Source organism: Oryctolagus cuniculus, chromosome 11, assembly GCF_051225735.1.
Source record: "Oryctolagus cuniculus isolate XC-2025 breed Fujian yellow rabbit chromosome 11, ASM5122573v1, whole genome shotgun sequence".
Classification (NCBI taxonomy): Eukaryota; Metazoa; Chordata; class Mammalia; order Lagomorpha; family Leporidae; genus Oryctolagus; species Oryctolagus cuniculus.
This window is the reverse complement of record NC_142877.1, coordinates 98,140,924-98,153,348: the sequence shown is the minus strand read 5'-3', so window position 1 is coordinate 98,153,348 and position 12,425 is coordinate 98,140,924. Positions and strand designations below refer to the sequence as shown.

At 42.5% G+C, this 12,425-nt stretch overlaps 1 protein-coding gene across 6 annotated transcripts in view; it reads left to right on the top strand.

Annotated features, from left to right (window-relative positions):
* FGD6 (FYVE, RhoGEF and PH domain containing 6) overlaps positions 1-12,425 on the top strand; it is a 133,961-nt gene that overhangs the window by 41,345 nt on the left and 80,191 nt on the right. The gene's annotated exons all lie outside the window — the stretch shown is intronic.

Genomic DNA, 12,425 nt, shown 5'->3' with positions numbered 1-12,425 from the left:
ACAGGCATTTGCCGTAGTAGTTAAGACACCTCTCGGGGTGCCTGTATGCCATACGGCAGTGCCTAGGTTTGAGTCCAGGCTCTGCTCCCGATTCCAGCTTCCTGTTGGTGTGCATCCTGGGAGGCGGCAGCTGGTGGCTCGGGTAGATGGGTTACTGCCAAGCAGGCATTTGGGGAATGAACCAGTGGATGGGAAATAACTCTGTCTCTCTGTCCCTTGTCTCTTTGCTGTCCAAATTAAATAAAGAAATACTTTCAAAGGGTAGAACCAGGAACCCTGGAGAGCATGCTGACATAGTCTCCCCTACAGGCCACATGAGCACTGTAGGAGATAACCACACTACTGTGTCAACAAGTTGTGTGGTTGCTCTGTGGCCCCTGCACAATGTTGCACGATCCCTCTACTGATTTCTTGTTTTCCTTTTCAAACCAACAGCTGACTAGCCAGAAAGATCACCCCTTTCTTCCCTGTTATCTAGAGCTTTACTCTAATGACTCTTCCAAACAGACTCCTGCTGGCAGTAGGAGAAGCCAGAGTCTATGTCTTAGCAACCTGAGAAATGGTTAGAGATTAAAAGTACAAAAGACAGCCCTGAAAGTATGTAGACCTCCAAGACTTGAGGACGTTGAGGTGAGGAGAAAGGGGAAAAACAAGAGAGAAGTATTGTTCTTAATTCTCATCATTCTGTGAAGAAAACAAACTAACTCAGAAAATTCATGGAACGTGCATATTCTAAAAAACCTATGCATAGGAGTCAAAAAAATTTTATACCAAAATAAACCATCTTTTAATTCCATTTTCCTATGAATTTTTGAAGCACCCGTGTGTGTGTGTGTGTGTGTGTGGGTGTGCATGTAATATTTAAAGTTTCTGTTTGGAGAGGGTTCTTTGAAAAGTAAGAATGCACATAGTGACAATTTGTTTTTTATGTACCAAATGATAAATAATGAAGTCTTCAATTGTAGTTACCAGTTTCTTCTGAATCTTGCCAGCGACAGACTGTTTATATACCAGCATATTTGTGTGTTATGTATGTGTACATGCACACACACAAATGGGACCACTCTGTGGCCTGATTTTTTTTTTTTTTAACCCAGCAGTATTTTCTGGAGCAGTCTGTGTCATTGTGTGTTGATTGACTCAGTTTCTTAAATACTAATTTGGTAAGTTGATGTACCCCAGTTTAACCAGTTTTCTGTTAATGGCATTTGATGGAAATTCCTTCTAAAACTAGCTCCTCGGGGCCGGCATTGTGGCACAGTGGCTTAAAGCCCCAGCCTGCAGTGCCACCATCCCATATAGGCACTGGTTCAAGTCCTAGCTGCTCCACTTCTGATCCAGCTCTCTGCTAATGCTCCTGGGAAAGCAGTGGAAGATGGCTAAAGTCCTTGGGCCCCTGCGCCTGCATGGGAGACCAGGTAAAGCTCTAGGCTCCTGGCTTTGGATTGGCCCAACTCCAGCCTTTGTGGCCATTTGGGGAGTGAACCAGCAGATGGAAGACCTCTCTCTCTCTCTCTCTAACTGTTTCAAGTAAATAAAATAAATCTTTAAAAAAATTACTTCCTTATAATTGAACTTCCTTATAAATGACTTTAAAACTAATTTTATAAAAGGGATGAAAGCATCTGGATAGGTTTTCTCTTTAAGGATTCTTTTTTAAACTTTTTAAAAAAATATTTGTTTATTTTACTTGAAAGTCAGAGTTACACAGAGAGAGAAGGAGAGACAGAGAAAGAGAGAGAGGTCTTCCATCCGCTGGTTCACTCCCCAAATGGCCGCAACGGCCAGAGCTGCGACCATCTGAAGCCAGGAGCCAGGACTTCCTCCAGGTCTCCCACACGGGTACAGGGGCCCAAGGGCTTGGGCCATCTTCTGTTGCTTTCCCAGGCCATAGCAGAGAGCTGGATCAGAAGAGGAGCAGCCGGGACTAGAACTGGCACCCATATGGTATGCTAGCACTGTAGGCGGTGACTTTACCTGCTACGACACAGGGCCAGCCCCCTCTTTAAGGAATTTGGAATTGCATTTTCTTTTCTTTTAAAAAAACATTTTGAAAGTTGTCCTGTGAGGGCTGTGTAAGTAGTAGACTCAAGGTCCTGATACTGATTTTTGTCAGTAATCAGTGGGGTACAATTTTTAGAGTCCTGGTCACCAGTGCATTCCTGCGGAAGGGGATTGGCAGGGAGGAGGTTGCCCCTGGAGAATGAAGTAGGCCTGTTCTTCAGAGCCCCTCATTGAGACCTGGTATTTCCTCCAGAGTCACCAAGAGCCAGGAAAGCTAGGTAAACCAGGAAATTAGGTAAGCTGTGTGGTTTCTTTTTCTGAAGACATAGAACCATAGCTTGCTCGTCTTAACATCTTGGTTTATCCCTCTAAAATGCACAAGCTAAAAAATTAAAAGTTACTGTATACATTCTATGTTGTAAGTTTCTTCCCTTCTCCCTCTCTCCCTCCCTTCCTTCCTTCTGGATAGCAAACCTTGGTTGTGCTATCCCTGTAAGTATCTTAATGATCTGATTTATTTTTAGTCTATATTCAAGAATTAACCTCAAAAAAGGGTGATAGATGCACTGTATTATGGATTTTTTTTACTGAGGCCAAGATAATAAAATCAGTAATTTTTAAAACTATAATTTTCCCTAACCTTAAGGCAGCTAACATCTCCAAAACATTAAGAATTAATTTGTGCATGTGTACACACACACACATGTATATATGTAGATATATAATGGATGTGCTTCAATTGGAGCAGAAAGATTTTTGCTAATCTCTTCTGATAAGAACATCAGGATGGGGCTGGTGTTGTGATATAGTAGATTAAGCCTCTACTTGAAACATCAACATTCCATATGGGTGCCTGGTTAAATCCTGGCTGCTCCACTTCTAATCTAGCTCCTTGCTAATGTGCCTGGGAAGGCAGTGAAGGAGGACTCAAGAACTTGGACCACTGCCTTCATGTTTGGAGACCCAGATGGAAGAGTTCCAGGCTCCTGGTTTTGGCCTGGCCCAGCCCCAGCCATTGCAGCCATTTGGGGAGTGATCCAGCAGATAGAAGATTTCTCTCACTCTGTCCCTTTCTGTCACTCTGCCATTCAAATGAATGAAATAAATCTTTAACAAAGGAAAAAAGATGACCATCAGGACCCACAGTTTACCTATTGAAGTCGTGATGTTTCTTTTTACTCAAAGCAAGTAGTACTGGACAAGGCCAGATGATGTGCTTTGCCTCCTTGCTCAGAAGAGGTACACTTCTTGAGCCTGCTGTTTTGCCAGGTCTGATAAGTTTGCTTGAGGCTCTTTGTTATTCCTGGGCTTTTTTTTCTGTTATCCTGGCTCTGCACAAACTTAAAATAATTGTTAAGAATCTATGTTTGGGGGCCGGCGCCGTGGCTCACTAGGCTAATCCTCCGCCTTGTGGCGCCAGCACACCGGGTTCTAGTCCCGGTCGGGCGCTGGATTCTGTCCCGGTTGCCCCTCTTCCAGGCCAGCTCTCTGCTGTGGCCAAGGAGTGCAGTGGAGGATGGCCCAAGTGCTTGGGCCCTGCACCCCATGGGAGACCAGGAGAAGCACCTGGCTCCTGCCATCGGCTCAGTGCGGTGCGCCAGCCGCAGCGCGCTGGCCGCGGCAGCCATTGGAGGGTGAACCAACGGCAAAGGAAGACCTTTCTCTCTGTCTCTCTCTCTCTCACTGTCCACTCTGCCTGTCAAAAAAAAAAAAAAAAAAAAAAAAAATTAAAGAATCTATGTTTGGAATACCTAAAAATGTGACATGAATATATGACTCTTATTTTATTATAAGGTTAAAATGACCACATATATCTGTTTCACAAGTTGTGCCATGTTTCCTAAAAGAATTACGTCTTACTCATTTTAGAGACAATTCCCAGAAAGATTATCTAAGTGGGAGATAGAGAAAATTCTAGGCATACTGTTTAATTGAGAAGATGACTCAAAAAGGAGAATGAGAGGGACTTGTAAGTTGTTTTTGTTGATTTGATTCATGGTTTCACTGTGAACCTGGAATCTGCAATTTCATAAGGGAACTAAAGTAACAGTAAAAAGTTTTCTGTAAAAGTAAATAGGAATACTTCTGTAGTGAAAATTATGAACTGATTTTATTTAGTTACCATTATAATAACTATTAAATTATTTTAAAATTTTGTTGCCATTTTTTCCTTGTAACATTCATCCTTCACATTCTTAAATGTAGTTTTTTCCCCTCATTCTGGGACAAGTATGAAAGCAGCAAGGAAACACATAATCACAAGTCATTAGGAGACAGTACTTGAAAAAGAATTATAACAAGACCCTGAGGATAGGTAGATTCTGTTCAGTTTTGGCCAGGAGTAGAGGTAGAAGGCAGAGAAAGATGACAAATGCGAGGTTCCGTGCTGTGGCTTGGAAAGGAGAAAGACTTCTGACGGTGAGAAGTGGGGGGGGATGTACTGGTGTCTTCAGGTTTGGGAAGAGTTACATGGAACATTCTTTGCTTACGGGACTCAGAATAAAATCACAAGCAAGAGAGGAAAACGAGCACTGGGCTTGTTCACTGTCGAGGAGACACATGAACTCTGCCTCTCCTTCCCCTTCAGCTGGCCATGTCTTTCCTCCCTAGCTGGAAAAAAAATTTTTAAAGATGTATTTACTTATTTCCAAGAGTTACAGAGAGAAAAGGAGAGGTAGGGGGAGAAAAAGATTTTCTATCTGTTGGCTCACTCCCCAGATGACCACAACAGCTAGGGCTGGGTCAGGCTGAAGGCGAGAGCCAGGAGCCAGGAGCTTCTTCCAGGTCTCTGACATGTGCAGCAGGGCCCAAACACTTGGACCATCTTGCGCTGCTTTGCCCCAAGCCATTAGCAGGGAGCTAATGAAATGGAGCAGTCAGGATGCAAACCAGCACCCATCTGGGATGGTGCCGTTGCAGGTGCCGGCGTTACCTGCTACACCACAACACCAACCTCAGAAATTTTCATTTGGTAGAGGTTCACAAGGATATTTCTATGGTGAACTCTGGCAATTGTTATACCTGGCTTACCATCATAAAGGTTTAATATTCCTGAAAACTGTTAGAGGAAATAGATTGTTTATCTTTTTTGCAAAAGAGAAGTCATTCTTTTGGACAGTGAGAGAGAGAGACAGAGAGAAAGGTTGTTATATCTTAATGTTAGCCGTCGCAAAGCACACCGGACACCGGAGTAAGGGAAAGGGTTTATTGGGGAACACCCTACAGACCGGAGTGAAGGGGCAGCAAAGGAAAAAGAGAGAAAGAAAATGTAAGAGAGAAACAGAGAGGAGAGGAGCTAGCAAGGAGAGAAGATAGAGCAGAGAAGAGGAGAGAGGAGAGAGAGCCAAGAGACCAGAGGAGGAGATTAGAGAGAGGAACCAAGAAAGAGCAGGAGAGAAGGGCCAAGAGCGGAACAGGCCCTTTTAAAACTTTGCCTGAGGGCGGGCAGGGAAGCAGGAGTAGCGAATCCCATTAGGATGGGGGTGGAGCCTGACTCAGGTTGCTGGGCCATGCGGCCACCTGGCTACAACTGCACCAGTTTCCTAACAAAGGTCTTCCTTTTCCGTTGGTTCACCCTCCAATGGCCGCTGCGGCCGGTGCACCACGCTGATCCGAAACCAGGAGCCAGGTGCTTCTCCTGGTCTCCCATGGGGTACAGGGCCCAAGCACTTGAGCCATCCTTCACTGCACACTGGGCCACAGCAGAGAGCTGGCCTGGAAGAGGGACAACCGGGACAGAATCCGGTGCCCCGACTGGGACTAGAACCTGGTGTGCCGGCGCCGCAGGCAGAGGATTAACCTATTGAGCCGCAGCGCCGGCCAAGAGAAGTCATTCTTGATGTGACATCTTTTCTGAAGGAATAGTTTGATCTATGGCCGTCCCTTGGTATCCATGGGGGATTGGTTCCAGGAACCCTGGTAGATACCAAATCCAAAGATGCTCAAATCTCTTATATAAAATTGCATATAGCCTAATCACATCCTCCCATATACCTTAAATCACCTCTACATTATTTATAATACCTAATAAAATGTAAGTGGTAGGCAAATAGATGTTATACTGTATTGTTTAGGGAATGATGGCAATACAAAAAATGTATGTTCTGTACAGATGTAACCATCGTAGGCCTGATTATTTTTTTTTTTGATCCACTGTCGTTTGGATCTGCAAATGCAGAATCTATGAATATGAAAGACCAGTTAATTCCAGAGGAGGATGTACTGTCCATATATAAAAATGAGCATGTAGGAAAAAAATTAGATAGGGACCGGAGTTTGGCACAGTGAATAAAACGTAACTTAGAACACCCACACCCTGTGTTGGAGTGCCTGACTTCAAGTCTGTGTCTGATTCCAGCTTCCTGCTGATGCACACCCTGTGAGCAGCAGGTGATAGCTTAAGTCTTTGGGTCCCTGCACTCATGTGGGAGATCCAGATTGACTTTCCAGCTCTTAGCTTCAGATTGGCCCAGCCCTATCCATTTTGGGCAGTTTGGGAGTAAACTGTTGGGTGGAAGATCTCCCTTTCAAGTAAATAAAAATAAATTAAAATTTTACAAAAAAAGAATTTTTTTTTCAAGTGGAGGCATGTGTTGTGGTTCATCAGGTTAAGTTGCTGCTTGGGATCAAGTCCTGCTTCCACATTAGTCCCCCCTCTGTGGTGCAGATGATGGCTCAAGTACTTGGATCCCTGCCACCATGTGAGAGACCCAGGTGGAGTTCCTAGCTTCAGCCTGGCCAACCTCTCGTTGTTGTAGGTATTTGAGGAGTGACCCAGCTGATAGAAGAAATCTCACACCCTCCTTTCCCCACCCTGATGTTCTACCTTTATGATAAATAAAACTTTTTTAGAAAAGTGATGACATTGAATAGCCATCACTGCAAATGCTTATGGTGGTGTATGGAATTGAAGGGACAGATGCTTATCAGTAGTAATTGATTCCTGGCTTTACTTGTCTTTATTCTTTTTTTTTTTTTCAAGATTTATTTTATTTATTTGAAAGAGCTACAGAGAGAGGTAGAGGGAAGGAGAGAGAGAGGTCTTCCATCTGCTGGTTCTCTCCACAGTTGGCAATTACAGGTGGAGCTGAGCCAATCTGAAGCCAGGACACAGGAGCTTCCTCCAGGTCTCCCACATGGATGCAGGGGTCCAAGGACGTGGGCCATCTTCTACTGCTTTCCCAGGCCATAGCAGAGAGCTGGATTGGAATGGAGCAGCTGGACTTGAACCAGCGCCCATATGGGATGCTGGTGCTGTGGGCTGGGGCTTTAATCCACTTTGCCACAGCGCTGGCCCCTTGTTTTATTCTAATGTATAGCAAACAAACTTATATCCTAGAAACCGGGCCTCTTCCAGAAGCAAATATGACTTAGAAAGAAAGGTTTGGGGAAGTAAAGGCTACTTTTTGGTTGCTGTTGTTGCTTACTTTCCTTTTATTTCCACTGTCAAATTATGAACCAACTAAGCAGGAAGTGGCAGAGGAAGCACTATGTCCTGTTCCTTTAACCTGAAAAGCAGACTGTTTTAGGATGTTATCTTCCTGACAGTAGGAAGGAAATAAAAAGAATAGAAGAAGAGCTCCAGATTATATGATTGGCATCAGTAAGGAATCCGTGTTTCATTTTAAGAAGTCTAAAATTATCTATGTAGATTCAAAAGCTGCTAACAATTGTGGGAGAATAGTACAACTGTTTTAGAAATGCACATGTAAATATGGATCCTGGATGCCATCTTTCTTGATACACTGCCAAACCCTGTATTTTTCCTTTAAAATCAGCCCCTGGTTACATATTTCTGTTTCAGGTTATGTCACTTTCATTACGCTGGTCACCTGGACTTAAGACCTTGAAATCTGCCATGAGTTTCTTCTCCCCTCCCCTCTACTAAGCCATAATGATTTCTCTTCCTCTTAGAACCATCCTTTCCTCTAAATTCCTGAGGTAGTCACCCTGGTTCAGGCCACCTGCACCATTGAAATTTAACACCCATTGCCTTCTGACAACAGTTTGCTTGATGTGGTGAAAGATAATTGAGGGCCTTTTGTGTGTCAAGCTGGGGTTCCCCAGAAAAACACAGTTTCTTGTTCTTCTGAGTTTATATTTTAATGAGGGGACATGCAACAGGAAATGCAGTCAAGGGAGATAGTAGAGGACTGGGAAGAGACAGAGACCAACTTGGAATAGAAAGAGGGAATCAAGGCAGATTTTCAGTAGGGAAGCAATTGTTGGAATGAAAGGTTCCCACTGTTTCATGTTTTGAACCATGTAATTTAATATTTAAAGCTATTTTCCAGCTTGTTCTTAATGTTAAATTTGAACTTTAATTCCTTTTCTATCTGAAATAGATGTGGCAATAATTAGTTACTATATTCTTAATAATAGCCTACCAAATGACTAAAACACCTTCTAATTCCCTCTTTAGACAGGTGCCTGATTATGGGTTATCTGAGATTCTTAGACTAAGGGTACAAAACAGTCCATAGATAGGCCAAGTCAGAAAGCCTTCTAGAATGGCTAAAATCCAAAACACAGTCACAAATGCTGGTGAGGCTGTGGACAAAGGGGAACACTTATACATTGTAAATTAGTGCAGTTACTATGGAATTTTCTTAAAAAGTTGGAAACAGACTTGACATCTGATCTAGCAATCCCACTACCTGTATATACACAAAAGACTTGAACATAATATACCAGAGATCCTGCACCAGCATGTTCATAGCAACAGTGTTCACGACAGTAGAAATTTAGAATCTGTATGCACATTGCTTTTCACATGGCCAGGTAGTATGATTTAACAGTAGTTATTTAATCAATATTCTTTAAAGGATAGATTATTTTTAAATAGCATATAAACTGTACTATAGAGAATATTCTTAGGCATACATCTTTGAGTATTTGTAGGGCTATCTATTAAGGATAAATTTCTTAAAGTGTAATTGCTGGATTGAAAACATACATCAATTTAAAAATATGTACATATTTTCTAACTGCACTCCAGAAACATAGTATCAATTTACAGTCCCACCAAGTTCAAGAGAATGTTTTAAGGAATACAAACTTCATGCATTTCATAAGTACAATTTTAGGAACATAGTGATTCTTCCCACCCACACTCCCACCCCTTCTCCTCCTCCCTCTCCTAATCCCAGTGCCATTCTCAACTAAGATCCATTTTTAATTAACTTTATACACAGAACAACTCTATACTAAGTAAAGAGTTCAACAATTTGCACAAGAAAAAAAGCTCCTTCAACAGTGGCGGCAAGGGCTGTTACAAGTCATTGCATCTCGAAGTTAATTTCACTTCTTTTTTTTTTGAGAAATTTAATTAACTTTTTAAAAAAATAATTGTTTGTTTTATTTGAAAGTCAGAGTTACACAGAGAGAGAAGGAGAGGCAGAGAGAGAGAGAGAGAAAGGTCTTCCATCTGGCCACAATGGCTAGAGCTTCACCCATTGAAGCCAGGAGCCAGGAGCTTCCTTTGGGTCTCCCACGTGGGTGCAGATCCTAAGGACTTGGGCCATCTTCTACTGTTTCCCAGGGCCAAAGCAGAGAGCAGCCAGGACTTGAACCAGCGCCCATCTGGGATGTCGGCACTGCAGGTGGCAGCTTTACACGCTATGCCACAGCGCTGGCCCAAAGACTTTATTAACTGTAAAGAAACACCCAAGAATGATACATCTTTTGTAAGCACTTAGCTATAACTTATGAGACATAAGAATATCCTCCATTTATTACATTAAAAATGATTCAGTTAGGTAAAATTATGTTTATGTATGTATATGAATTGTGAGGTTGCTAGAAGAAAATTATTTAGCAAAAATTTAGCAGTGGTGATCTATTGAGTGGTGAAATTTCAGATTTTACTTTTTTTCATGCCTTTTTATATAGTTTTGATTTTTCAAAAATATGTTACAAAAATTGTAATACATGTTTGTGTTACAATTTAATTCAGAAAAAAGCTATTCTTATTTGAAACCTACTTTACATTTTTCTTTACAATTTATCTATTTAATGCTTTGCATTTCATTGAAACCTCCTTAGTTTATATTCGTCAATTAGAAGGAAAAATAAAACTGCTTCGTTGTAGCTTTTTTTCTCTTCAAGAGTTATTTATTTGTTTGAAAGGCAGAGTTACAGAGAGGCAGAGGCTGAGAGAAGAGAGGCCTTCCATCCGCTGGTTCACTCCCCAAATGGCTGCAAAGGCCGGAGCTGTGCCGATCCGAAGCCAGGAACCAGGAGCTTCTTCCAGTTATCCCACGTGGGTGCAGGGGCCCAAGGACTTGGGCCATCCACAAATGCTTTTCCCAGGCTATAGCAAACAGCTGGATTGAAAGAGGAGCAGCTGGGTCTCGAACTGGCACCCATATGGATGCTGGCACCACAGGTGCAGCTTTACCCGTTGTGCCACAGTGCTGGTCCCTTGTTGTAGCTTGAAAAAAAAAAATTGGAATCAACCAAGGTGTCCATCATCAGATGAATTTATACAGAAAATGTGGTGTATGAATATTATTCAGCTATAAAAAAGAATCAAGTTTTACCATTTGCAGCAAAATGGATGCAACTGGAGAACATAATGTTGAATGAAATAAGCCAGACCCAGAAAGACAAATACTCCCTTATGTGTGGGAGCTAAAATTTAAAAAAACAAACAAAAAAAAGAAGATATGTCTGTGTAAATCAGTATTGCTGAAAAAATAGTTTTGTAAAACTTTGTTTTATACCTTTGTGAAACCAATGGTTAAGAATGTTAGGGGCCGGTAGGGAAGTGTCAGCATCCCACATGGGGCTGGTTTGAATCCCAGCTGCTTCCAATGCAGCTCTCAGCTATGGAAAGCGGTAGAAGATGGTCCAAGTCCTTGGGCTCCTGCACCTGCATGGGAGACCCTGAAGAAGCTCCTGGCTCCCAGCTTTAGATCAGCCCAGCTCTTGCTGTTGCAGTCATTTGGGAAGTGATCCAGCAGATGGAAGACCTCTCTCTCTCTCTCTCACTCTCTGCCTGTGCCTCTCTGTAACTTTGCCTTTCAAATAAATAAATAGATCTTTTAAAAAAGGAAAAGAAAGAATGTTATACTACTAAAGTTTTAGTGATCTATGATTACTTCATATGTTACTGTTTATGAGTGAAATGGTCATTTTTCCATTCAATTATTGTTTATAGCTGTAATCTATATTCCCACTAAACTATTGTCTTTTTGCTTTCCACTTGTTAAAATTCTTATTTGGGTGAAGTATTAAGCCTTTTTACTGTAAAATATGTTATCTCAAAAACTAAAAAAGAAGAGGAAAAGAAAGAAGGGGAGAGGGAGACGGGGAGGGAGGGAAGAAAGAATGGAATATCATTATGTTCTTAGAATTGTGCCTACAAAGCACATTGAATCTGTTAAAAACGAATTAAAAATTAAAATTAAAAAAATTTTAGGCCGGTGCCGCAGCTCAATAGGCTAATCCTCTGCCTACGGCGCCAGCACACCAAGTTCTAGTCCCGGTCAGGGCGCCGGATTCTGTCCCGGTTTCTCCTCTTCCAGTCCAGCTCTCTGCTGTGGCCCGGGAGTGCAGTGGGGGATGGCCCAAGTGCTTGGCCCCTTTACCAGCGTGGGAGACCAGGAGAAGCACCTGGCTCCTGGCTTCGGATCAGTGCGGTGTGCCAGCCGTAGCAGCCATTGGAGGGTGAACCAATGGCAAAGGAAGACCTTTCTCTCTGTCTCTCTCACTGTCTAACTCTGACTGTTAAAATTTTTTTTTTTTTTTTTAAAGAGAAAGCAGGTTCTTGTATACATTACTGCGACTCTGTTAGAACACAAGTTCTGATTCCAGCAGCCAGGGAGGGGTCTGAGATTTTGCATTTCTAATGAGCTGGTACTGTTTGGAAATTGAACTTGTGTTGAGATAACAAGGTTTTAGAAGATATCAAGAGATAAGGAATTAAGATAAAAACAAGTGAAGGTATGTTTTCCTCTGTCCTTGTGGATGGACCACAGTCTGCTCCCTGTTAACTCATTTACTCTTGCTAATCTAAGTCCGCAAATAATTGTCCAGCTGGGTTGGCTTTGCCTGTGATTTGATGGGAACACTTCTGCCTTTCACTCTCCTCCCCTCACTCCACCCACAAGGAGTGGGTCTCCTTCTTGTCACAGGGAGCTATGATAAAGCACACACCCACCTAACTGAGGCTGTGACATGATTCCCTGAGGCCCCTGGCCGCTGAGTAATAGGAAACCTGGTCTTTGGCAGTGGGAGGTGTTCCTTTTGGCATTCTGCCTCTGTCCAACTGGCTTGTGTAACATTTGGGCTCCAAGAATGGCTTCTAAGGCAATGCTGTATCCTACAATGTGTAATCAGGAACTGGAAGAAAGTTTATCTTTAGCTTTTAAGATTCCCGTTAGAAGTCCTCTGCTAGCCTTGGCAGAAGAGTGACCTGC